A 27571-nucleotide genomic window follows, 5' to 3' on the forward strand; every position below is an offset into this window, starting at 1 on the left:
GCATCAATAAGTACTATGGAGTAGCAATATGGTCCAGTAATGGATGGATTGACCACTGCTTGAATGCGTCCAAGGAATTGTAGTGGTTCAACCTTGATCTTAAGATAAGGGGTTCTTAATATTAATTCCCATGGCACTTGCGGTGCACAAAAAAAAAAATCTGAAGAATTGGGAAATTTTGAATTATCTATGTGATGACCAATTGAATTACTGATAATTTTGATGTCATCCAAATTTTAGAATGACTAAGGCAATGATGCCTTATCTTGACGTTATCAAGATTCTAAAAATTATCTTGTACACAACATTTTACGAGTTTGATGTGTATGTAATACAATCTCGTTGATATTGAAGGAATTGTTTCCAGCATTTTGCTTATATATCAATCATTGTTTAAGATGAATTGATATTCATCGTTGTTGTCATTAGGTGAAAACCTTGTGACAGATATCTCTATAACTCAATAGGGAGAATTAATATGGCTCGACCAAAACCAATAATCACAGTATCGCATAATGCGATTTGTGTGAAATTTTCTTAACTCTTTGTGAGAGTTTGGAAGTATTTAATTTCCCTAAGTATAGTCTTAGTGGTACCATGTCCACTAAATATATTCCTTTTTTTATTTGGATTGTTCCTGTGGAAGAATCCTTGACAACAAATATTTACGACACAATAAAAATATGGCTAGGTATCAAGTTGCTGGGAATTATGGAGATTAAGTTTTCTCCAAATATGTCGTTGAATTGAAATTCCACGACCATATCGTCAGTGCTCAATATGTTATTCCACGTGGTGGGATCTCCTCATTATTTTGTTCTGTAGAACATCTTCATTGTGTTCCGTAGGAACATCTTGGAGCAACTGATGTTACTAGGTCGAGTTTTGAAGTGTGCTTCAAACTTGTCCCCTTGAACTTGTTTACCAACGGATTTCAAGAATAAGTCAACCAAATATCTAACAGTGTTGCATTTTTAGTGATGTGATTGTCACAATCACAGCATTTGACAAACTTTTCAAGTTTGTCATATTGAGTATTTTTCTAAAAATGCTTTTGCCTTTGTTAGGACCCGTATATTTATGATATTTCTTGGTGTTTCCTTGAAATTCATTTTGAATTTCATGCCACCAAATTTCCTTTTGATATTCTGATCATTGTATTTATTTTCTGATAGTAGTGCTGAGCCCTGCGGGGCATAGTTGATGGTTCTTTGTTAAGAGTGCATCATATTTTTCTACCTGTAGTCGGTCATGTATGAGATCAAAATATTTGGCATATTTGTGCCGATGGTATTGCTGATGCAATAACCTATTCGAAAGGAAAAATATAGATAATGTCTTTTGGATTATTTCTGCATTATCTATAATTTGATCACAAAACTGAAGCTTGCAACAAATTTTGGGCACTACAGAGTTGAATTCTGCGATAGATTTGTAGTTCATAAGGCGAAGTGGAGACCACTTGCGCCATGCTTCTTGAAAAATGATTGCCTTATGTTTATCATAATATTCTTCCAGTGCAACCCAAAGTTTGTATGGATCCTTTTCCAATATCTTGATATAGGGGTACATATGTGTCTCAAGAAATAATGTGGTTATTTTCTGAAACATAGACTTGTGTACTAGATTTATTGATGTCGTCAATAAATCCAGGACAGACAGTTGTGACCATCTGTTGTAGTTTCAGCGAAATCCTTATTTGACTAGATTAGCCATTTTTTCCATTTTTTACATGAAAGATCATGTATATGATTAATTTAATGTGGTAAATTAAAATTTGTGTGTGTAAATTTATGCAAAATAATGAAATCAAGATGATTCTTGAATCATAATTTAAGGTATATTGATTTGAATAGTGTGACTATTTTTATAATATTTCTACGGGAATAAGTGACTTGATAGTCTTAATATATATAAATCTAATCGTATAGAATATTTTGGATATACACATTATAGGTAGTCATCATAAGATATAGACCTTTAGCAATGAGAAAATAATTTGCTTCCTAAAAGCATGGTCTCAGGGCAAATAAATTCATAAAGAATTTATTACAGCCAATGGCTAGGTCTTCATTACCTTGTGTTTTCCAAAAATGATTTATATACCTTAATTTGAATTTTGTATATTTCTACATGATGTAGAATGTAAATTATGTGCTAAATTGATAGTAATTTAAATAAAATAAATAGCACATGAAAAGTTTGTTCAAATAATATTTGCATAACCAATATGAAATCTGCGGATCACATATGTACAATTACTGTGGTAATCGTAATATTCATATTGCATTGGTGCTAATTTCTAAACTTGATAGTTTAATTATAATAAATATACAAATTCAGAATAATCTGAGAACTAAAATAGAACAATCTAGGGCCACAAAAATACACATGCAAAATTGGATAGTTAAAACATGTATAATTGATAGAAATTGGGGTGGGGGCCTGGGGGCCTTTAATATATATTGTGAAATTGTATGGGAGAAAAGGGGGCTCGGCCGGCCTGCTGTGGCTTGGCCCGGCTGGTGGCAGCGGCCCAAAAATGGCCCAGTATGGCCCGTGTAAAGAGCAGGGAACGGGGCAGTTAAGGAATCGACGAATCGTCGTCTCCATCTTGTGAATCGGCGGCGCCGCCCCTCCGAAACCAAACGTCGCGGCGCCCCTTCGTGTGCCGCCGCCGCCGATCGTCGCCGCCTGGAGGCGGGCCGCCGGTTCGATGAAGGTGCGACGCGACTTCCTGTCCCTGCTCGTCCCCTTTTTCTCTCTTGCGCCGTCCCGCCCCATGTGCGCCGGCTGATGCCGGCCGCCGGCCATGGCCGAAGATGCAGGCGAGCAAGAGGGCCGCGGACGTCGTGATTGCCGGCTGCTGATGGCGGTGACGCGTGTGCTGGCGAGGATCCATTGTTGTCGTTGTCGGCCGCCGGCCTCCGCCCGCGATGCGAGCCTCCGGTCGAGGGGTGCGCGCCGGCGTTGCCGGCCGCTTACCGCCGATGGTGCGGCCGTGGAGGATCCGCTCGCGTTGAAGAAGGGGGTCACATCTTTGAGGCGTCGCGGGATGGGCGCTGCCGAGGGCGGCGCCGCCGTTGGTGGTGGAGGCGCTGGTCGCGATAGCAGTGAGGCGGACGCCGGCGAGGCCGTCACCGATGCCACTGTCAGAGGAGGTACGGGCGCCGAGGGCGTCGTCGCTGGTGGCTCCGCTGCTCTGCCGATGGCAGATTGGTGGGCGCCGCCGCCGAGGGCGGCTGTACAGGTTCGGATGTGCCGTCGGCCGGCGTCGAAGAACGACGGTGCGTTCGTTCTTCTGTGTTCCTCGGAGTTGCAAAGAAAATGTAAGTGAATAGTCCATTCTTACTCGTCGAAGTTTAGGCCTCTTGGCCTCTCTCCTGTCTTTTTTTCTTTTGCGTTGCATGAATTCCGGCGAGGTCTCCGGCGAGGAATTCCGGCGACGAACTCCGGTGAAGTCTCCCTGCAGTGGCCTTCGCAGGGGTGTGAGGGCGACTTGTCCTCCAGCGTGTTCGTCTAGTTCTCTGGAAATCGAAGTCGGCGAGTTTCTTGCTTTCGGCGAGATGGCCGATCTCTCCTGGCGTGTCTGTTCTCGTCGAGTTTCCTGTTGCTTTCTTCTTGCATGAACTCGGAGAGTTCTGTTTCGTTCTCGGCGAGATGGCCGATCGCTCTAGTGGGAGCAATGGCTGATAACGTGTTAAGAATGAAAGTGAAAGAGAGAAAGGATTAAGGGAATGAATGAACTGTTGTGTATTAATTGATGGTTTAGATCATATTATTTATATGTATAAGAGGACAAATGGTGTCTATTCATGAAAAAACATGCCCCTTCGTGAATGGCTCTTTCGTAATATTTGTAACTGACTAGTGACATCACAATGATGTCATTAATCTAATTATTGAATATGAAAATTGATCACTAAGTCTATTTTCCTTCGTAACAATATCTTGTGAACCGGCGTCGACCTTCATCATTCTAGCCGAAGTATCGGTCAGGGGGGAGCCGACACTTTGGGGAGCTGATGCCAATGTCAATCGGCTGCACACTGTCCAGATGCCCATGGTACATGTTGTCAATGGTGGATTTCTTCGTGATGCCTTGGGGATACGGAAAGGATATATCGGCTGTTTATGAGCACGAGGTATATGGTGCGCTCTGCTGCACTCCACTCATTTGGTTTTTCATTTTTTTAATTTTTTCTTCCATTTCTTTTTTCTTCATTTTTTCTTTTTCTTTTTTTTCTTTTTCTTTTTTTCCTTCTCCCATATCCTCTCCGTCTCCCACCGCGAACCGCTCCTTTTTCTTGGCCTCGTCGCCAGCGTCGACCGCCCGTGCCGGTCCACTCCCGCCACCCTCTGCCGCCAAGCCACTCCACTCGCGTCGCTCGCTCATGCGCTCTTCCCTGCTTCATCCTGCTGCCGCCTCTCCCCCCCCCCCCCTCCCTCCCTCTCGGGCGAGCCTAGTGGCCCGGGAACTGGCGATGCCCACGTGCATCAGGGCGGTGCGGCCTCCAGCGAGCCCAGCAGCCTACTCCGTGCAGGCGGCCTCAGCGGAGCATCCAGCCACCGCGGGCGGGTTTGACGCTGTCATCGGCTGCGGCGCAGGCAGAAGCAGGGGGCTTGGGCGTGGCCTCGGTGTCGCCCTCGTGCGCTTGCTGGGGACCGTCGTCGCAGTGCTCGGCGAAGCACGCCATCTCGCCGACCGAAAGCGAGAGTATTCCGCTGAGCGTAGCGGCACCTGCCCACCCTTACCCACCGCTGCGCCTGCTGCCGCCGCTGGCGCCTTCCAGGGGTGGTTGGTGGGTGGGAGGGCGGTCGCCGGCGGTTGGGTAGTGGAGGGAGGCGGTAGAGCTTAGGGATTTTGGGTTTCCGGGTACCCATGGCTCGCCGGGTTTATAGGATAAGGGGGGCAGCGGCTCGCCCGGCGGCATGGGCGAGGGGCGGGCGTGATAGCGCACCCGGCCGGGCAAGGCGGGACAGCCGGTGGGCGGCGGGTGAGGGTGGGCAGGTGTCGCTGCGCACATCAAATCCACATTGCCCCGGGAGCTGCGCACCCGCAGCCGCGCCATCTCGCCGACCAGGAGCCGCGCACCCGCTGCCGCAAGCCCGCGCTCGCCGGACAGCCACCGTCTCGGTGGCTTGGGTGCCAGCAATAGCGTCTGGCAGCGGGCGGCGTCGGCGTTGGCGCCAGGGACCGTATGCCTGGGCGTAGGCGGTGGCTCGAGTGTGAAGCGTCCCCTCATAAGAGAAGACTTAAATGTGATACAAACATCAGTCCCAGGAGGCTGATGCCACATTTATTACATCAGATGGTTCATTACCGTACAAACCTCCGAGGAGGACACTCGATACAGATAATGATAATAAGTAACCAAGCTACGACATAACACCAGACCGCAAACCACATGGGGTCTAACTCGGGCTCAGAGTACTGCGTCAGCGAAAACATCTCGAAACAAGGCCGGTTCCACAGGCAAGGTTGGGTGTTAGCATTTGTTTGCATGTATGCTTATTGTCTGGTACGAAGTCTGAGTCTTCTTCTGTAAAAAGTAAGAATGGGGTGAGTACAAACGTACTCAGCAAGTCCAACCACACCCACGGAGGGGGTTATATCAGAATAACATGCACAGTTAAAACAAGGATAAGGTTATGGCTTTAATTTGCGGAAAGCTAAATTTTTATGCAGAGGTTTGTTTAACCAAAATATTTCAGAAAACAGTTTTTGTAATGAATAACGCGGGGTTTAAGTTTTAAACTGCTACCGGACTCCCCGTCCGTCGTAGCACACGGCACAACTGCCGGACACAAATCCAAAACAACTCACGCTAGCCCAACCCAAGGTAAACACTAGTTATGTGACCACACCGTAACTCGCCCAATACTGTGGGCACGGCTATTCGAATAGCTTTTAACTCTGCAGAGGTGTGCAACTTTACCCACAAGCGGGTACCACAACACGAGCACCGAAGTGTCGGTGTAGATCCCGACATAGCCATTACCCACCTTAGCTAAACCTAACTAGCCATCACGGGATGCACCAAGGGGTCATCGACCGTTCACTTAGGTATAACCGGGCATAAGTCACTCGGGGCTTATCCCTTCTCCTTAGTCACCCATTGCTCTCAGCTCTTCTGATGGCTATCAAATTAACTAGTGGGATTTATGCTAAGCCGTTGCCCATTCAACGGTCGAGTGGTTTGCACGAGAGTGGAGTTAGGTGAGATGACACACCAACTCGGTCCTTAGACACGAAAAGATGGATATATCCCTTCTTTGCTTTGCCACATTGGCATGAGCACACCAAATGGCAAATCCGTAGAAATGCCATCCATCCTGTCTAAACTTTCTTTATAAAAAAACACCACATTTATCCCATCCCACATACGCACACATTTCCTTTATAAAAATAAATCGTGTTATGAGTAAAGTCCTAAGCATTCTAATATCGATTAACATCCAAGCAAAATCAGACATTAATCTAGGTGGTCAAGGAATGGTCATCACAAATCAAGGGGTGGCTATCCATCCATGTTTTTATGCAAGCAAAACATATGCAATTTTTATAAAGCAGGCCATTGGGTTGTGTTTATAAAAACTAGGACAGAAACATGCATCAAAGGATGGAATTGAACTTGCCGTCTTCAAAGCCTTCTGTGATGTCCTGTCCTTCGGGCTCGGGGTCGCGGAACGGGTCCTCATTCACCTGCTCACAGTACTGCTCGTTGATGGGCTCTCCTTCGTTCACTCCGTGGTCTACAACGTACACAAACAAGCACACAATCAATACACAGAAAATAAAGATCTACCGTTGAGCTCGAATCGGGAACACATAAGATATGGAGTACGGAGTAATATTTTCGAGCGGTTTCCCAATGGCATGGTCGAAACTATGTTATGAGAGGCGTGGTAGAGTTTCGGGTTGATCAGAGTTCATTTGGTGCATGAAATGATAGGTTACATAAAGGGTTAGGGGTTAAACAGGGGTCCAGGGACCTATTTGTAATTATAATTGAGGATGCAGGGGCTTGGTTGGTAATTTAGAAATTATTTGGGTTATTCTAAAAAGGGTCAGGGGTTTATTTATAAATGATTTCATAAGGTGGGAGGGTCTGTTTTGAAATATAATAAAAGAAGGTGTTTCTTTTGCAAAATGGTCAAAAGGTGGGAGGTTCCTTTCCTAAATATAGAAAAGGGGAGGGGCTTTTGGGCATAATGCCCTGCCCTCTTCCTCCCCCGCGCTGAGAAACAGGGGAGGGGCGGCGCGTCGCCGGCGGTGCCGATTCCGGCGGCCAGGGCCTCGAGCGCGGCTCCGGGTGAGGGGCCCAGCGGGGTCGATCCCCGGCCGCAGCTCGGGCGGAGGCGGCCCGGGTCTGCCTGGCCGTGGCGGGGTGCGGTAACGGGGCGGTGGCAGCGGTGGGCCGATGGCTCCGAGTCACGGCGGTGGCTGGAGAGGAGGGGAAAAGGGGCAGCGGGGTGCAGGGGTTCGATTCCCCTGCTCACCTTGGCCTGAGGCGCGGCGAGGAGGCGGGGCAATGGGAGAGGGCGGCGGCGGTGCTGATGGCGCGTGGCGGCGGCGCTGGCGCTGGCGCTGGGCAGGAGGCTAGGGCGGTGGGCTTGAGGTGTGGTGCTGCGGAGCGGCGCCGGGGGGCCTTTTATAGGCGCGAGAGGCGGTGGAGGCGAGGGTGCGGCGGTGGCGGCATGACGGACTCCGCGGCCGGCTTTAATGGCGGTAGGGGGGCCGGCTCGGCGCTGTGCGGCACTGGCGCGGCGTCAACGGCGGCGGTGGTGCGGTCAGCGAAGCGAGTACTGGTGACGCGACGCCTCGGGCGACCGGCGCAGGCGGCGCTGTGCCAAGGTCGCCGGCGCTGTGCGTGCGCCGAGCGACGGCGCGTGCGTCAAGGCGGGACGTGATGCGTCGGGCAGGCGGCGACCCGGTGCAGGTGGTGCTGTGCGGCCGTCAACGGCGGCGGTGTGCGTGTGTGCGGGCGGGCCGGTGTGCGTGCGTGCAGGCAGGCCGGTGCCACGGCTCGGCGCACCGCGGCGCGGCGAGCTCGCGCGTCCGAGTGCGGGCACGGCCTACCTTGGCGTGGCGCGTCGCTCGGCCAGGGAGGGGAGGCCGGGTGGAACGCGCGGGCGTGCGTGGGTGGGAGCAGGGAGCGGCCGGGTGGCGCGCGGGGCAGGCAGGCGGGGGCGAGCGGCTTTCGGGGCCGGCGGGCGCGTACCACGCGCGCGTGCGCGCGTGGGGTCGGCGGCACGCGGCTCTATAGCGAGGGGGCGAGGTCGGGGCCGGGCCGGGCGGCGCTCGGAAGCGGGGCAGAGCAGGCCTGGAGCGGGGAGGGGTGGCGCGGTCGGGCCGCGCGACAGAGGAGGAGGGAAGGAGAGAGGAAAGAAAAGAAAAGATAAGAAAAGAAGAAAGGAAAAAGGAAAATGGGAGAGAAAAAAAAGAAAAGGGAGGGAAGAGAGAGAAAGAAGAGAGAGGGAGGGAGATTCGCGCCGGATCCGCGGCGCGTGGTCGGCCATGTGCAGCGCTGATCACGCGTGCTCGGTCGGGTGCGTGTGCGGGTCAAGGGTGAACAGGGTGATGGATTCGGATGTCGGGGTCGGGTCTTTCGGGGATCGGGAGATCGGGCGGGAAAAAGGTTCGAGCTCAACGACGAAAAACTTTTTAAACCATTTTATCGCGTGAATTATTTCGGTGGATTTTGGGATGTTACAAACCTACCCCACTTAAAATGAATCTCGTCCTCGAGATTCGGCTGGTTCCTAAAGAGGTGAGGAAACTCCTTCTTCAGAGCGTCTTCGCGTTCCCACGTAGCTTCTTCTACTCCGTGTCTGCTCCACTGGACTCTGCAGATCCACACTTCGGAATTTCTGGTCCTCCTGGTGACAGTGTCTAGAATCTTGACCGGTATTTCCTGGTATCGCAGGTCTGGCTGTTGAGCTATCATTTCAACTGGCACGTGTTCTGCTTCGGGTACCCTTAAACACCTTCTTAATTGTGAGATGTGGAACACCAGGTGTATATCCGACATTTCTTCTGGTAGCTCTAGGCGGTACGCTACTGCTCCAACTTTCTTCAGAACTCGGTACGGTCCAATGTACCGGGGGCCAATTTCCCTTGTACCTGGAATCTTCGGGTTCCTCGAATGGGCGACACCTTGAGATACACGAAATCCCCTGGGTTGAAATTTATTTCCCATCTTTTCTTATCGGCGTAGCTCTTTTGTCGGGACTAGGCTGCTTTTAGCTTTTCTCTAATCTCAACAACTCTTTCTTCTGCTTCTTTTATGAGTGCGGGCCCGACTAGGGCACGTTCTCCAACTTCTAACCACATCAGCGGCGTTCTACACTTCCTTCCATAGAGGGCTTCGAACGGTGACATCCCTAAACTTGCTTGGTACCCGTTGTTGTATGAGAACTCGGCATAGGGTAAACTCTGCTCCCAATCTTTGCCATAAGTGAGGACGCATGCTCTCAGCATATCTTCCATAATCTGGTTTACCCTTTCTGTCTGGCCATCTGTCTGCGGGTGATAAGCTGAGCTGAAATCCAACTTGGTGCCCATGGCTTTATGCAGACTTTTCCAAAATCTAGAGGTGAACTGGGTCCCTCTATCTGAAACAATTCGGCTGGGCACACCATGCAACTTCACTATGTTTTCCACATAGAGCTTGGCTAGCTTTTCTCCGTCGTAATTGGTTCGTACGGGTATGAAATGAGCTGATTTAGTAAGTCGAACCACTATTACCCTTATGGAGTCGTGCCCTTTCTAAGTCCTGTGCAAACCTACTACAAAATCCATTCCTACCTCGTCCCATTTCCAAACCGGGATGGGTAAGGGTTGCAGCAATCCTGCTGGCTTTTGGTGTTCAGCTTTGATCCTTTGGCAAGTATCGCATCGGGCGACAAATCGTGCAATGTCTGCCTTCATTCCATTCCACCAATATTTTTGTTTTAAGTCCATATACATTTTGGTGGATCCTGGGTGAATCGAATATGCCGAGTTGTGAGCTTCCTCCATGATCATTTGCCTGAAGTCTCCTTTCTGGGGTACACAAATTCTATCTTTATACCATAGGGTTCCCTTATTATCCACTCTAAAGTCTGGTGCCTTATTTTCTCCAGTCTGCCTCCGAATTTCCATCAGCCCCTTATCCGAACTTTGTGCCTTTCGGATCCTGTCTTCTAGCGTGGATTGAACGCACTTGGCTGGAACCGCGAGGAACAATGTGCACATTTAATCGTGCCATTTCCCCTCACAGATGATTAGCCTTGGGTCCATAGGATTTCCGACTTAGGGCATTGGCTACTACGTTTGCTTTCCCCGGGTGGTAATGGATTTCCAGGTTATAATCCTTAACCAATTCCAGCCATCTTCGCTGCCTTAGGTTCAGATCCGGCTGGGTGAAGATGTATTTCAGGCTCTTATGGTCAGTATAGATTTCGCACTTATTCCCGATCAAATAATGCCTCCAAATTTTAAGAGCGTGCACTACGGCTGCAAGTTCCAAATCATGGGTCGGATAGTTCTGCTCATGGGACCTGAGCTGACGGGAAGCATATGCAACGACTTTCCCGTCTTGCATCAGTACACAACCCAATCCTTGGTGGGATGCATCACAATAGATGACGAAATCCCGATGAATATCTGGTAGGGTCAGTACTGGAGCGGTAGTCAATCTTCGCTTCAGCTCCTGGAAACTCCTTTCACATGACTCTGTCCAGGTGAATTTCTTCTCCTTCTTGAGAAGCTCTGTCATAGGTCGGGCTATCTTGGAAAATCCTTCAATGAATCTCCGATAATACCCAGCTAACCCAAGAAAACTTCTGATCTCACTGACGTTGGTCGGTTGCTGCCAGTTGGAGACTGCTTCGACCTTCTCGGGATCCATTGCTACTCCTTCCGCGGTCAGAATATGACCAAGGAAGGCTACTTTCTCCAGCTAGAACTCACATTTGCTGAATTTGGCGTATAGCCTATGCACTCTCAGCTTTTCCAAAACTACCCTCAGGTGCTGCTCGTGCTCCTGAATGCTCTTCGAGTAAATAAGTATGTCGTCGATGAATACTACGACAAACTTATCTAACTCGTCCATGAACACCTTGTTCATGAGGTTCATGAAATAAGCAGGTGCATTTGTCAGACCAAAAGACATTACTGTGAACTCAAACTGCCCATATCGGGTGACAAAGGCTGTCTTCGGGATATCGCTCTCCCTAATCTTGAGCTGAAAATATCCGGACCTCAGATCGATCTTGGAGAAGTACTTGGCCCCTTTTAACTGATCAAAAAGGTCATCGATCCTGGGAAGGGGGGTACTTGTTCTTGATAGTGACCTCATTTAGTGCCCGATAATCTACACACAACCTCATACTTCCATCCTTCTTCTTGACAAATAGAACAGGGGCTCCCCAAGGAGACGAACTTGGCCTGATGAAGCCAATTCGTTGTAGCTCTTCCAGTTGTTTCTTTAATTCAGCTAACTCCGAGGCTGCCATTCTATAGGGTCTCTTTGCTATAGGGGCGGTTCCGGGGACAAGGTCAATAACAAACTCTACATCCCTATCTGGTGGCATACCAGGAAGTTCTTCAGGGAAGACATCTGGGTACTCATTCACTACTGGGACTTCTTCCAAGGACTTGGCTTCCATGCTAAATACCATTGGGTTTGATCCACTTTCCTGGGTATGGCAGGTCACTCGTATTCCTTCTGGGTTTGTTAGGTGTACCACTTTGTCAGTACAGCCTATGAGACCATTATGTCGGCTTAACCAATCCATTCCAAGGATCACGTCTATCCCTTCTGACTTAAGTACTACTAGGTCTGCTAGAAATTCTACCCCACTTAAATTGATCCTTACCCGTAGACAACCCAGTTGACACTTGATGTCACCTCCAGGCATCTGGGTTATTAGGGGTGTTTTTAGTAGTATTGTAGGTATTTTATGTTTCTCCACAAAACTTGAGGATATGAACGAGTGTGATGCTCCAGAATCAAATAGTACTGTTGCGAGGGTTGAGCTGACTAGGTACTCACCGAGTACTACGCCCTGGCTCCCTGAGCTTCCTGTGCGTCGATGTGGTTGACGCGGGCTCGTCCAAACGACTGCTGAGGCTGCCTCATCTGTTGACTGTTGTTGTTGGCGTTGCTGTTGTTGCGGATGGGCACTCGGTTGTCACCGGTCAGGACTGGCTTTGGTCCGTTCACCGTGTTGGAGAAGGTTGACGTAGCGGGCTTGTTCTTGGCATAGGGACAGTCGGCGATGAAATGTCCCGTCTCTCGGCAGTTGAAGCAGGCCCTCACATTGTTGTTGTTGGTGGTGACCTGGCTTGCATTACTTTGCGGGGCCCTCATGGTGTTCTGGCTTCTGAGCTGGGTGTTAGGGGCCCGTGGTCCTGTCACTTGAGATTGAGTTCTGTACTGCATTGGGGCTTGGGACCTTGGTGCGTTGTAGCTAAAGCTTCTGGGCTTCTGGAAATGATCCTGCTGGCGTGACTTGCTCTCCAGGAACTTGCGCTTGTTATCATTTCTTTCATCAATCTTGGCCTTCTCTGTGAGGATTGCCTTGTTCACCAAGGTGTTGAAATCAGGATAGATCTGAGGAGTGAGCAGGGTCCTGAGTTCTGGGTTTAGTCCCTTCTTGAACATATCCTGCTTTTTCTCGTCGTCGTTCACTTCTTCTGGTGCATAGCGAGCCAGCTCCATAAATTGGTGAGTATACTCTTCCACCGACATACTCCCCTGCTGAAGTGCGCGGAATTCATCTGTCTTGCGCTTCATGGTGGCCGAGGGGATGTGATAACGGCGGAACTCCTTCACGAATTCATTCCAAGTGATGGTGGAGGCATCTTTGGCAGCGGCGCTGTAATTCTCCCACCAGGCTAAGGCAGACCCGGTGAGTTGATGTGCTACCAGCAGAACTTTATCTCGATCCTGGCACTCGAATGGCTCGAGCTTCCTCTGGATCACACGCAGCCAGTCATCTGCATCCAAAGGGTTGCTGGATCCAGCATAGGTGGGCGGCTTGGTCCTCAGGAATGCTGTCAGCTTGTCATTCATAGTTTGTCCTCGTGGCTGCCTATTGACAAGGGCATTGGCCAGTGTTTCAAGGATGAGGGTCTGATTGTGGATTATTTGTGCCAGGTCCCCGAGGGGTGGTGGTGGTGGCAGTGGCATTTCTTGGTTTTCTCCTCGGTTCTGGCTCACTTCTTGTTCATCCTGAGGAGGGCTCTGTCCATTCGGCTGCACTTCCACATCCGCGACTGGAGGGATCCGGTTGCGGGAGGCCCTCGTGATGCTCCGGGAAACCATCTGTAAATCGAGTGGATTGGGACTAAAATTAGGTGATGTTTAAGTTGTTTAATCCGTATTTTTGAAAAGGCAGTATCTATCTACTGCCGAAAAGCACACAACTAACAAGTACACAACATACCAACATCAAGCACAACAACTTTATTACTGCAAGGGAGGGTACAATTACGGAGCAAGGCCAAACGCGTACTACACGTCCGGGTACACAATTTCAAAAGAAAAGGGGAATACAAATCTTCTTCAGACCACACGGCTTCATCCCTCGACGGTCGCTAGCTTTTTAGGCAAACCCATTGGCTTGAGTGGGTTCTTCCCTTGGAAGGGGACTCACGCCTTCCGGGGGAATGAGTGGTCCTTGCTCGTCGTCCTCTAGATCTCTGTTTTCCCGGGGTTGCCTAGTGGCTTCTCTTGCGGCGGCGGCCGTAGACCTTTCAGGGTTCTCGGGTGGGGCTTGTGGGTGTCCAAAGAATGGTCCCCATCCTATGATGGGCGTTCCGAGCAGAACATGGTCTTCTCCTATTGCCGGGACTGGGGTTCCACTTCTAGCCCATTCCTGCATACGCCGGTCCCAGGCTTACCTGAGGCTCTCCTGAGCAACTACCTCACTGCTGGCCGCGGCTGCGGCTCTTGCCTTGGCTTGGACTGCTCGGATCTGTTGCAGTCTTACCGCGAGCTCTGCTTGCTCGGCTCGATGGGTCTGTTCCCTCAGCAAGTTGGCTTGCTCGTCAAAGAGCTGATCCAAGGAGGCTAGGTAGGTAGCCACTTGGTAAAGGAGGCCTTCTTCATGGTGGCGCCGTTCTAGACTTCTCATTCGAGCTTCCCAAACCGGGGTTCTGATGGCCGGCGGAAAGAACCTCATTGGTGTGGGGGCGAGGTGTCTTTCGAAAATCCAGCACAAGTAACGGAGTGCTTTTCTGACGGCTAAGGGATAGGTGTCCTGGTGCCTAAACCCTGTAGCGGTCACTCGCCAAGACTGGATGTCAGGGTAGCGGTCACTTCTGGCGATGACTAGGATCACCCTGCAGCGGAGAGTGCCATGATGCTCGTACTCTCTACTGTAGTATCTTGGGCGTTCCGTGACGCCAAGGCTTTCCAGGGCGTTGGTCAAGAGGCTGGGGAAGCCAGGTGCAGCTTGGCAGTCGCCCTGGGTCCATCCTTCCTCAGCCATCTGAAAACAAAGATAGGGTGAAGAACTTGCACAAATATTTGAGGTACACAAAGGGAGTAGATGATATTTATTAATGCAGCATGGTGGGGTACAACTTCATGGTTACACGATTATTAGGGCAAAGGTTCTAGCTTGGGGCGCTTCTCCTATCATGGAGACTCTTCCTCGATCCTAAGAGGGCACTTCTTCAGTGGAAGATACCGATCCATCGCGTCATCTTCGGTCTGAGTACCTCTATCCCAGTGGGTTTCTTCGGGTTCTTCTCCTTCTGTCTGAGTACCTACATCCCAATGGGTTTCCATGGGTTCTTCTTCTTCTTCTTCTTCCTCTATCCATCCACCTATTCCTCTGCGAGCCTCATACTCTCGCATTCGGGCTTGGAGGGTGGCTAGGGAATTCTCGGCGCGTGTGACTCTTGCCTGTTGTTCTTCCAGTTCCGCCTCTTATTCTTGCATTTGGACTTGGAGAGCAGCTAGGGAATACTCGGCGTGTACAGTTCTGGTCCGTTGTTCGTCCAGCTCTTGGGTTGCCTTTTCCGCTCGGTGGACTTGTTGCTTCAGTTGCGCCGCTTGTTCGCGGTAGAGTCCATCCAGGCCGGTGAGGTAGATGGATAGGTGAGAGACCGTGTCTTCTAGGTCTTCTTCTTCTCTTCCAAGTCCTCTCATCCTGGCAATCCATGTGCGTCCTCTTCCTCCAGTCGGTGGAAAAAAATCCCATAGGAGTCCGCTGAAGGTGATGCCTGTAGATCACGCGTAGACGTCGCAGGGCTTTGCGGGCGGCCTTTTGATAAGTGTCCGGGAAGCGAAAACCAGTGGTGGAGCTGAACCAAGGGTCCACATCTGGGTAGCGGGTGCTCCTTGCCACGAAGATCATCAGGTCGCACCGAAGGGTGCCCTTGGAGTCGTACTCCCGGTAGAGAAACTCTGGTGGGTCCACAACTCCGATGCGTTCCAAGCTGAGTATCAGCAACATAGGAAGGCCGGGCTCTGCGTGACAGATTCCGTCGATCCATCCATTGTCAGCCATCTGGAACAGGGCAAGAACCAGTGGTGAGTGTTTGTGTGAAGGAAGGGTTAAGGAAGGAATAATCCTAGTGTGAAAGGGCCTAAGACAGGGTTTCGTTCCTAGGGTCACGTCCTACGGCCAACCTACGGCTCTGATACCACCTGAAGCATCCCCTCATAAGAGAAGACTTAAATGTGATACAAACATCAGTCCCAGGAGGCTGATGCCACATTTATTACATCAGATGGTTCATTACCGTACAAACCTCCGAGGAGGACACTCGATACAGATAATGATAATAAGTAACCAAGCTACGATATAACACTAGACCGCAACTCACATGGGGTCTAGCTCGGGCTCAGAGTACTGCGTCAGCGAAAACATCTCGAAACAGGGCCGGTTCCACAGGCAAGGTTGGGTGTAGAACGATAACCCTACTTGGCGTTGTCTGGTACGAAGTCTGGGTCTTCTTCTGTAAAAAGTAAGAATGGGGTGAGTACAAACATACTCAGTAAGTCCAACCACACCCACGGAGGGGGTTATATCAGAATAACATGCACAGTTAAAACAAGGATAAGGTTATGGCTTTAATTTGTGGAAAGCTAAATTTTTATGCAGAGGTTCGTTTAACCAAAACATTTTGGAAAACAGTTTTTGTAATGAATAACGCGGGGTTTAAGTTTTAAACTACTACCGGACTCCCCGTCCGTCGTAGCACACGGCACAACTGCCGGACAAAAATCCAAAACAACTCATGCTAGCCTAACCCAAGGTAAACACTAGTTATGTGACAACACCGTAACTCGCCCAATACCGTGGGCACGGCTATTCGAATAGCTTTTAACTCTGCAGAGGTGTGCAACTTTACCCACAAGCGAGTACCACAACACGAGCACCGAAGTGTCGGTGTAGATCCCGACATAGCCATTACCCACCTTAGCTAAACCTGACTAGCCATCACGGGATGCACCAAGGGGTCATCGACCGTTCACTTAGGTATAACCGGGCATAAGTCACTCGGGGCTTATCCCTTCTCCTTAGTCACCCGTTGCTCTCAGCTCTTCTGATGGCTATCAAATTAACTAGTGGGATTTATGCTAAGCCGTTGCCCATTCAACGGTCGAGTGGTTTGCACGAGAGTGGAGTTAGGTGAGATGACACACCAACTCGGTCCTTAGACACGAAAAGATGGATATATCCCTTCTTTGCTTTGCCACATTGGCATGAGCACACCAAATGGCAAATCCGTAGAAATGCCATCCATCCTGTCTAAACTTTCTTTATAAAAAAACACCACATTTATCCCATCCCACATACGCACACATTTCCTTTATAAAAATAAATCGTGTTATGAGTAAAGTCCTAAGCATTCTAATATCGATTAACGTCCAAGCAAAATCAGACATTAATCTAGGTGGTCAAGGAATGGTCATCACAAATCAAGGGGTGGCTATCCATCCGTGTTTTTATGCAAGCAAAACATATGCAATTTTTATAAAGCAGGCCATTGGGTTGTGTTTATAAAAACTAGGACAGAAACATGCATCAAAGGATGGAATTGAACTTGCCGTCTTCAAAGCCTTCTGGGATGTCCTGTCCTTCGGGCTCGGGGTCGCGGAACGGGTCCTCATTCACCTGCTCACAGTACTGCTCGTTGATGGGCTCTCCTTCGTTCACTCCGTGGTCTACAGCGTACACAAACAAGCACACAATCAATACACAGAAAATAAAGATCTACCGTTGAGCTCGAATCGGGAACACATAAGATATGGAGTACGGAGTAATATTTTCGAGCGGTTTCCCAATGGCATGGTCGAAACTATGTTATGAGAGGCGTGGTAGAGTTTCGGGTTGATCAGAGTTCATTTGGTGCATGAAATGATAGGTTACATAAAGGGTTAGGGGTTAAACAGGGGTCCAGGGACCTATTTGTAATTATAATTGAGGATGCAGGGGCTTGGTTGGTAATTTAGAAATTATTTGGGTTATTCTAAAAAGGGTCAGGGGTTTATTTATAAATGTTTTCATAAGGTGGGAGGGTCTGTTTTGAAATATAATAAAAGAAGGGGTTTCTTTTGCAAAATGGTCAAAAGGTGGGAGGTTCCTTTACTAAATATAGAAAAGGGGAGGGGCTTTTGGGCATAATGCCCTGCCCTCTTCCTCCCCGCGCTGGGAAATAGGGGAGGGGGCGGCGCGTCGCCGGCGGTGCCGATTCCGGCGGCCAGGGCCTCGGGGGCGGCTCCGGGGTGAGGGGAAAGGGAGAGGGCGCCCTGTGGGGTCGATCCCCGACCGCAACTCGGGCGGAGGCGGCCCAGGTCGGCCTGGCCGCGGCGGGGTGCGATAACGGGGCGGTGGCAGCGGTGGGCCGACGGCTCCGAGTCACAGCGGCGGCCGGAGAGGAGGGGAAAAGGGGCAGCGGGGTGCAGAGGTTCGATTCCCCTGCTCACCTTGGCCTGAGGTGCGGCGAGGAGGCGGAGCAACGGGAGAGGGCGGCGTCGGTGCTGATGGCGCGTGGCGGAGGCGCTGGTGCTGGCGCTGGGGAGGAGGCTAGGGCAGTGGGCTTGAGGTGTGGTGCTGCGGAGCGGCGCCGGGGGGCCTTTTATAGGCGCGAGAGGCGGTGGAGGCGAGGGTGCGGCGGTGGCGGCCTGACAGACTCCGCGGCCGGCTTTAATGGCGGTGGGGGGGCCGGCTCGGCGCTGTGCGGCACTGGCGCGACGTCAATGGCGGCGGTGGTGCGGTCGGCGAAGCGAGTGCTTGTGACGCGATGCCTCGGGCGACCGGCGCAGGCGGCGCTGTGCTAAGGTCGCCGGCACTGTGCGTGCGCCGAGCGACGGCGCGTGCGTCGAGGCGGGACGTGATGCGTCGGGCAGGCGGCGACCCGGTGCAGGCGGTGCTGTGCGGCCGTCAACGGCGGCGGTGTGCATGTGTGCGTGCGGGCCGGTGTGCGTGCGTGCAGGCGCGGCCTACCTTGGCGTGGCGCGTCGCTCGGCCAAGGAGGGGAGGCCGGGGTGGAACGCGCGGACGTGCGCGGGTGGGAACAGGGAGCGGCCGGGGTGGCGCGCGGGGCAGGCAGGCGGGGGCGAGCGGCGTTCGGGGCCGGCGGGCGCGTACCGCGCGCGCGTGCGCGCGTGGGGTCGGCGGCACATGGCTCTGCAGCGAGGGGGCGAGGTCGGGGCCGGGCCGGGCGGCGCTCAGGAGTGGGGCAGAGCAGGCCGGGAGCGGGGAGGGGTGGCGCGGTCGGGCCGCGCGGCAGAGGAGGAGGGAAGGAGAGAGGAAAGAAAAGAAAAGAAAAGAAAAGAAAAGAAGAAAGGAAAAAGGAAAATGGGAGAGAGAAAAAAGAAAAGGGAGGGAAGAGAGAGAAAGAAGAGAGAGGGAGGGAGATTCGCGCCGGATCCGCGGCGCGTGGTCGGCCATGCGCAGTGCCGATCACGCGTGCTCGGTCGGGTGCGTGCGCGGGTCAAGGGTGAACAGGGTGATGGATTCGGATGTCGGGGTCGGGTCTTTCGGGGATCGGGAGATCGGGCGGGAAAAAGATTCGAGCTCAACGACGAAAAACTTTTTAACCATTTTATCGCGTGAATTATTTCGGTGGATTTTGGGATGTTACAGAGTACGGGCGGAGTCGGCGCAGAGGGCAACTCGATTGCGGATGGAGAGACGCTGCCTCGGGTCGACTGTGCCCGATGGGATCGCCGCGCTGCGGCCGCGGCAGGTCGGCGTGGCAAATCCATGGCCTGTGTCGGGCGTCTCTCTCGGGGGCTGGTCTCAACTTTCCCTCCCAAAGCCACGTGTCGCTCTGGGAGCTTCCGGGTGCTCCCAGCCCTCCCTCCCCATGGAGTTTTTTTTAATTTTAACCCTTTTTAATCTAAAATTTTAATAATAACTTGTGTGGATCTAAATTTCCAAGAACTAGCCCTTTTAGTCGCGCCAAAACTCGTGGCGCGACTCACTGAAGGGTCGCGCCACATGCTTTGGTGTGACCAACTTAACACGCTGGCAGCTCAGCTGACCTGGCAAGACTGAGTCGCACCACATGCTTTTGGGTGACTCTTCAGCGAGTCGTGTCGTGCGGCGTGGCACGACTCTTAAAGGAGTCGTGCCGTCCGGCATGGCGCGACCCTTCAAGGAGTCGCACCGTGCGGCGTGGTGGCGCGACTCAACTTAATAAATAATTACCTCATCTTCCTCCTTCCTTTCTTTCTTCCCCCCGCCCCTCACACCCTACTTGATCTCCATGGCACAGCCTCACGATGCAAGCGGACCCATCTGCAAACGCTGCAGGGCTATCCGTCTCACTTGTATGCACTAATTAATGGCTCTGCAGGAGCCTGCCAACTTAGATTAGGTGTCCTGCAAATCTCCTGTCAGATTTGTGCAGAATAAATCAAACAGGCTGCAAACACCTGCCGAGATATGTGATCTCAAAACAGCTCTCTGGCCATGAAGACATACTACTGATAACTGTAGTGCCAAAAAATGCATTCATGACTGCAACAGTGTTTGAATCAGCATAATCAATCCAATAGCTTCAAATAAAAATTGATTGCTCAAAAAGGACGTAAGCCACATAATTGTGATATAGAACTTGCTGAGCGAATTCAAAAAAAATGCCACATATAACAGATCATTCGCGACAAACATTGGTTGACATTGACCATAAGAAAGAGAAGCAAGAGCCAAATTCAAAGAGCATTTTGAAAACGATAAATATGTCAAATCATAGAGCACAATACTGACCATATGATTTGACATATTTCACACACAAGTACTAATGGTTAAGATATTAGTTCAAGTATCAGTCCATCCATGATATTATCTCATTTTATAATACTAAAATTTTAGATATTAATTTTGTCATCCATGAAACTATACATAGTGTCATGAATTCACGTCGCCAGGTTGTGATTTAGAGTTAGGATAATGAGTCATGACTCTCTAAAACTATAGATATGACATTCTAAAAATATAGATAGCAGGATGTGCTGGCAATATAGACTTGGCTGCAACAGTAGATGTTGTTACAGGCAATACATCTTGGGCCATACAAGCTAGAATTGGATATTTTGGTGCATGCATCTTCTACCAGGTGTAAAATGTCAAAACTATTATTATCACATAGGAATAAATTGCCATACGAGTGAACCTTTCCTGAACTTGTAATCTCACCTTCTTGAGCAGAAGAATTAAAAGACTCTCCTATTTTAGATGAGATGAGTATCCGTTGTACAAATTTCTTATAGTTGTACATACTTAATCAATGTGAACACTAGCTATGTTTCCAAAAGTCTTGTTTAAGTAAAACTTAACAAATCCAAACTTGAATCCAAAAGCCTTGTTTAAGTGAAACTCAACAAATCCAAACTTGAATCGAGGATCAAATATAACTAGTATGCAATTTGAGTATGAGATTTTCTAATATTTCTCAAACTTCGTCTTCATTTATGTCACCATAAATGCAATAATTTGGTTTTGACTTGATGTTTTCTTGTCCAATACTTTTTTCACACTCCACATTTCATAAAAATAAAGATTAGAGGTGGGATATTTTGAATTGGAAACAACATTGATCACTTTTTCGAATACCTTTAACAAATTAAAAACTACTTTAGCTCTTTGTCATTCTTCAAGTGATGGAAAGTATATGTAGTTGTGGTCCTGCCTTTCTAACTCATAAAATGCTTCTCTAAATGCAAAGCTGACTCTAACATATCACATGTTGTGTTCCAATATGTCGGCACATTTAGTGTAGGACGACTCCCACAATCTATGCCCATCACTACTATTACCTCCTCAAATTTCCCCTTTATAGATGTGGAACCCTTAATGTACTTCACGCTCTCTCTTATATCATTGATTACTCCATCAATCACTTCCAAATATTTTTTTACAAAAAGATTAAGAACAAGAGCTGCACAACGGACATGAAATAGATCTCTATTGCAATGCAATATAGATTTTGCTAAGAGATTACTTTCGCAACATAATAGAGCCAATAGTTTCAATTGATATCCAGTTTCAATTGGAATTACTGTTTAACTTCAGCTATTAAATAAGAGTTGCCAGAGAAAAAATAAGTGTGATCGCCATAATAACCTCAACCAACTCAAATCCAAGAAAATCAATGAAATGGAGGGAAACCAATCAGTTAGAATGGAGGAGTTACCTACAAGAATTGATGATTTCCCTTTGTTTCCCCTTCGAATTGGGTGGAGGATAGAGTGGATTTAGAGGGGGAGGGGCGGTGCCATGGAGATATGTCGGGTGGGAGGGTTGGGGGGAAGAAACGGAGGAGGAAAAAGTGATCGTTTATTAAGTTGAGTAGCGCCACGCCGCACGGCGCGACTCCCTGAAGGGTCGCGCCACGCCGTACGGCACGACTCGCTGAAGAGTCACGTTGTGGCGCGACTCAGTTTTGTCAGGTCAGCTGAGCTGCCAGCGTGGAAGGTTGGTCGCGCCAAAGCATATGGCGCGACTCTTCAGTGAGTCGCGCCACGAGTTTTGGCGCGGTCAAAAGGGCTAGTTCTTGGAAATTTAGATCCATACAGGTTATTATTAAAATTTTAGATTAAAAAATGTTAAAATTAAAAAAATCCTCCCCATGCTGCATAGTATTAAGATTATGTCTGATGTGCTAATTGGCCGGATGATTTCTTAGTTCGGCTAGTTCAAGTGATGGGAACATTATTGAAAACTGGTTGTTTAGTGTCCGGCCGACAAAAATATGACACGGGTATACTTGAGGGTCAGACATGCCAAGTTCTAGTGCCCAGATTAATCCGAAGGAGCTCAACTCTCCAGGTTCAGAGGATGATTTCACATATACAAAAATATCCCCGTGCTAGTGAAGCATCCTATTGATTAGTACTATTGAGCCGATGGAATACAGTGTTGGCTGTTCAGTGTTCGCTTAAACAAGCATTGACAGCACCTGTTGGATTTACGGCCGATTGACCAAATTACTCTGGTCTTCTCCGATATTGGTTGGCTAAAAAATATATTATATTCTGTAAAGAAGCTAAGCCGGTGCATTGAAATTCCGTCGATTGGCAAGTGGATGGCCGATGTTCGCATTGGCCCGCTAATGGTTGACATGTCGGAATGAACTGCGTCGCGGAGGTACGCGAGCTGCCGGCACAAGCAAAGGTACAAACAAATAGCCCATAGTTGTTATTAAGCAGCCGAGATGTTGCTGCTGATACCATCAATACTGCTGCTGATATTGAGGATCATCGGCTATGAAAAAAGTTGTGCTGGAAAAGGTTATCACGGTCTCCAATTCGTTGTGGTCTTCATCTGTCAAGTATTTTGAGTTTTAACTTCCGGACGCATCGTTGTCATTTTGTCTGGATTTACCTATCAGTTATCGAAGCCTTAATATTGTCATACTGGAGGCATCAGCTAAATTCTAATAAAAAGCAAATTGAGACATTGGATTTACAGAGTTTTGAAGCATGAAGTCTTTATACTCCGAAACGAGGGGGGCTTGTGTTGACACCGAATTTTGGTAAATTCGATGTAAACTGAATTTTGAAGCAATCGGATGTTGGCGTATTTAGATAGAGTATCAACATGGAAGCCGATATGCATTGTCAGCTGCCGATAGAGCTAGAAGCATGCACACGTGTGGAGAGTTAGTGCCTCGTATAGATTCCACCTTGTATTAAAGGGCAGCACATAGCTGGTCACGTGGAGGCAGAGCTGATCAGAATAAAGAAAAATAATCTAAAGGGAAGAAGCTTGCGTGCGCGACCTGGAGAAGGATCTGCATGCAAACTGAGTTTTTTACATGTTCAATCAAAGGCACACTACAAGAAGTTAGGCCTTCTATGACTAATATATTGTGACAATTACAATCTTTTTCTTGTCATTGTACCCCTTCTATGACAATATGGGTGTGGTCATAGAAGGTGGGTCATAATCCCCCTTCTGTGACTAACAAATCCAATTGTCATTAATCTTAGTGACAATCTACACATTCATCACTAGGTTATGACCATGATATTTATCACTATATTTGTCATAATACATTAGATGGGATGATGACATGTGTCTACAGATTTGACGTGGCACATGATGTGGTGTGTGACATGGCACAAGTAGTATGATAAAAATATTTGTCATAAAAACACATTTGGCCCATATATAGCATAAGCTATTTTTACAGCTATAATTAGAACAAACCAACTGGCCCCATGTGTAGGCCGACCATTTTTGGCCAATTTGTCCAAGCCCATGTAAAAAATTGTCACAGATAATAAACCACATCCAATTTAATGACAATGATAATTAGACATCCAAGCAAGTCATGCCATACAAATTAATGGTTCATAAGTTGTGACCATTCACTGGCCATTTAGACCACAACAATCATTCACCCAAAATAAGTTGAACAGTACATCAAAATAAGTCAAACAGTCACAACTGATCACAGGTCCATCATCACCACTTCACCAACAGCAAAACCAAACTGAATGCAGGCCCAGGTCCATGCATCACAACAGATACAGTTCACCAACAGACACACGGCAATTTAAAGGTCCATGCAGCTATACAGTTCCAGGCACCAAAATGAGTCCGGATAACCAAACATCATACCAAACTGCAATCACAATTCAAGTCAGATATCGCCAAAATGATGAGGCATAGCACAAGTTGAAGATGTGTACCTGAGCACAGTTCAAGTCAGATATCGCCAAAATGAGTTTAGCATCCTGCAAAACATATTGTGACAGAATAGCATTATTAGCCTGCTTCCAGAAATATTAGTAACATTTAGATTTGACAAGAAGCTTTTAGAAGAGTGGTAGCCCCCACAGTTTCAGCATCCAAATAGCATAAGAATATTAGATATTCAGTGTATGCTTAAGCATCATATGAAACTGATACTGAGCTCCCTCATTTGAAAATTGAAATTATGTTTTTGTCTCCCAAATTTATCATAAGATATATAACTGTACAATACCAGATCCGCAACTTTCAATTTAGAGATTAATCAAAGTGACCATGAAGATGTGTACCTGAGCACAGCCAAGGAGTAGTCTGATGAGTGGCTTGACTCTGTCCAAATGCTATCATCTGGCGAACGAGATTCTGAGTATCAACTGTTGCCTTCTTCAGGATGTCAATCTGCTCAGCTTGTTTCTGAGATTTTGCCTCAGATTCTTCTGCCTGCGCTTCCAACCTCTGGAGCTTTTGCCGAAGTCCTGCCGATTCTTCCTTCTGTGCCTCCAATTGAGCTCGTAGCTCTTGCATATGCGGTGAAACAGACTTTGGAGCGGCAGTCTGCTGAAGTCCCACATTACAAAGGAATGTGCTTGACTTCGACAACACTTGGGAAAAAATCTCTGTGCAAGTCTTTTCCTGCTCCCCTTCTTGTACTGGTCTTGTCAAAATGGCTTCCATATCATCCTAGCAAGACAATGATTTATCAATTTGTATTTATTTATATGGTTCATTATGCAGTGTACTACAAAAAATGGAGAGGTACTTACTGCCGCTTTCTTGGCACTATCACTGAAACCCTTAGTTTTGCTGCAATGCGTCAACTTGAATAGATCAATTGCAGTGGACTCTATATCTTTGAATTTGTCTTGCTTCTGAAATGTTCACAAACATAGAATGACATTACCAATTCACATATTAAAATACACAGACAAGAAAAAAACATGTTCTAACACATGCATGCTGTCATACAACCACATGACATGATAGGTTTATTTTTCTTACCGAGGCGTAGGCTGCTAAAATGTAAGACCGAGATCCGATACAACCAGGCAACTTGACTTTTGCACGGTTCTGTTGGCCCTTTGCACATTTTTTCTAGACATGATACAATTGTGTAGCATAAGTAATTGTGTATCACTATTTAATCAAGTTGTATCACTATCTATCTGAATGCATTGAGTGAACTACAAAAGGAAACAACACAAATCTGATATAGTGCTCATTAAATTGGGCCTCTTTATTTAGTGCTTGTTTTTCAAATTATTTTCAGAGTTGTAATATCTTTCAGCCAAAATGACTGGCCTCTCTCGAATTGAGGGGGAAGATGTGTATATACTCCCACCCAGTGGCGGAACCAGGATTGAGTCGAACCCCGGGCCGAGTTTTAAGTATAAACATCCACAAACTCACAGTTCAAAAAATACATGAAAATATAAACGGAAAGATAGATAACATACAAAAAGTGCCATCGCGAAGTAATATATTTATTCTTCTTCAGCAATTGATCCAAGTCCTTCTTCAGCAATTGATCCAAGTCCAGAGGTAGAAGCTACTGTAAAATGAAAAAGATATATTAAATATCTAAAACATGTAGCAATGATAATGTAAATCAACAATTCGAACAAGGATTTTGTAAATACCACTCGAATGAGGTAGTTTAATCCTGTGCTTTCGCATATCCTGATAGTGCCTTAATATCTTATCGTTTTCAATGGCAGTAAATATCTCTCTCAATATAGCACACCATGCGGTGATTTAGCCAATCATCAGCCATCTTATTCCGCAACTCAGTTTTGATGATATTCATAGCTGAAAAGGCCCTTTCTACAGATGCAGTTGCCACCGGCAATATCAAAACCAACTCAATAAGACGATAAACCAAATCTAAATCCCCATCTTTTCCAGTGTCAACCATCAACTCTGCAATCTTACCAAGGTCATTACAACTTGACCATTTGGTTTCATTTCTTGCTTCATGAATGAATGTCTCAAGTTGCTCTCCCAACAATATCAGATCATATGGTTTAAAGTCGGCATCATATATTGAAGCAAGCTCAACTAACTTACGAGAACCGCGCATAGCGCGGGTGGCAGGAGCCGGTGGGTGGCTTCCTGCCCACCAGAGTTCGAGCCAGAGGCTCGCTGGTGTCTCACCGGGATTTATCCCCAATTTCTCCAGCTGCAGGTTTGTAGCTGTTGCCTCACACGTGGATGTGCCACAATGGTCAGGGTGACGTGCCCGTCACGTTCGAAGTCTGGTTAACTTCGAATACCTCTCAGCCACGTGCAGTCTCTTCGTATAGGGGTAGGTCTAGCTTGCGCACTAGGGCGTGAGTGTGTGAGTGTGTGCGTGTGGTGGTGTGAGTTAGTGCGTGAGTTCAGATACTACAGCTTGTATGGAAGAGTTGAGGCATCAAAAAAAAAGCTCAACTAACTTACTTATATCAAAGTTGGCAAAAGAATTCCTAGGATCAAGGCATGCAATGTATTTCAACAATTGTGTAGATCTTTCACCAAAGCGATTGTTTAACTCCACAATAAGTTGGTCAAGTACCACATTAAAGATTTCATGATGGAAATGATGTTGGTAAGTTACTAGCTGGCCTCCACGACCCCTCGAACGACCCCTTGCAACAGTTGTATCCAACATATTTGGCACTATGATATTATGCTTGGCACAAAATCTTTTTGTACCTTCAAATATCTCTTCCCAACCATGTTCTCTAAGGTCTTTCACCTTCTGTAATGTGGCTCCAATCAATGCTACAGCATGAACTATATTTTGGTCCTTCCTTTGCAAGCATTGTGACAAATCATTAGCCTTACCCAGTACTTTTATCATAAGATGCATAATGAGCACAAATTCAAAACTCTCCATTTGTTTTAGCAAACCCGCTGCACAAGTTTTTGTTGTTGATGTTGGGCCATCATCACATATATTCTCTAACACCTCTAATACTGCTTGCCACATGAGTTGAAGACGGCACAAATTTTTATGATGTGATCCCCAACGAGTATCCCCACGTCTTGCAAGATTTGTTTGTTGGTTTTTCCCCCTCCCAGAAAAAATTTCATCATTTTCTAATCCTCTCACTAGATTGTCATGATGTTCCTGGGCCAATTGGTCATGTCTCTTACAAGATGCATTGACAGTGTTAACAATTAAAGTGGTGTAGTTGAAGAAATCCGTGACAGATGAACAACACTTAGCAACTGAAACAACCACTAACTGTAACTGATGGGCAAAGCAATGTATATAAAAGGCATAGGGATTTTCATCTTCTGGTTGTTTCGTTTGCTTGGTATGGTAGCCCTGCGGTTTCTACCTCTTCGGAAAGATTTAGGTTGGTATTTATTT

General features: G+C 48.0%; 1 long non-coding RNA gene across 1 annotated transcript; it reads left to right on the forward strand.

Moving 5' to 3' along the window:
- The first annotated feature begins 2589 nt into the window (after positions 1–2589).
- Positions 2590–3760, forward strand: LOC120710521. Its single transcript, XR_005689918.1, has 2 exons — positions 2590–2722; positions 2829–3760. It is a non-coding gene; the product is annotated as an uncharacterized LOC120710521 (long non-coding RNA).
- The last annotated feature ends 23811 nt before the right edge of the window (positions 3761–27571 follow it).

Source organism: Panicum virgatum, chromosome 5K (genome assembly GCF_016808335.1).
Source record: "Panicum virgatum strain AP13 chromosome 5K, P.virgatum_v5, whole genome shotgun sequence".
NCBI lineage: Eukaryota > Viridiplantae > Streptophyta > Magnoliopsida > Poales > Poaceae > Panicum > Panicum virgatum.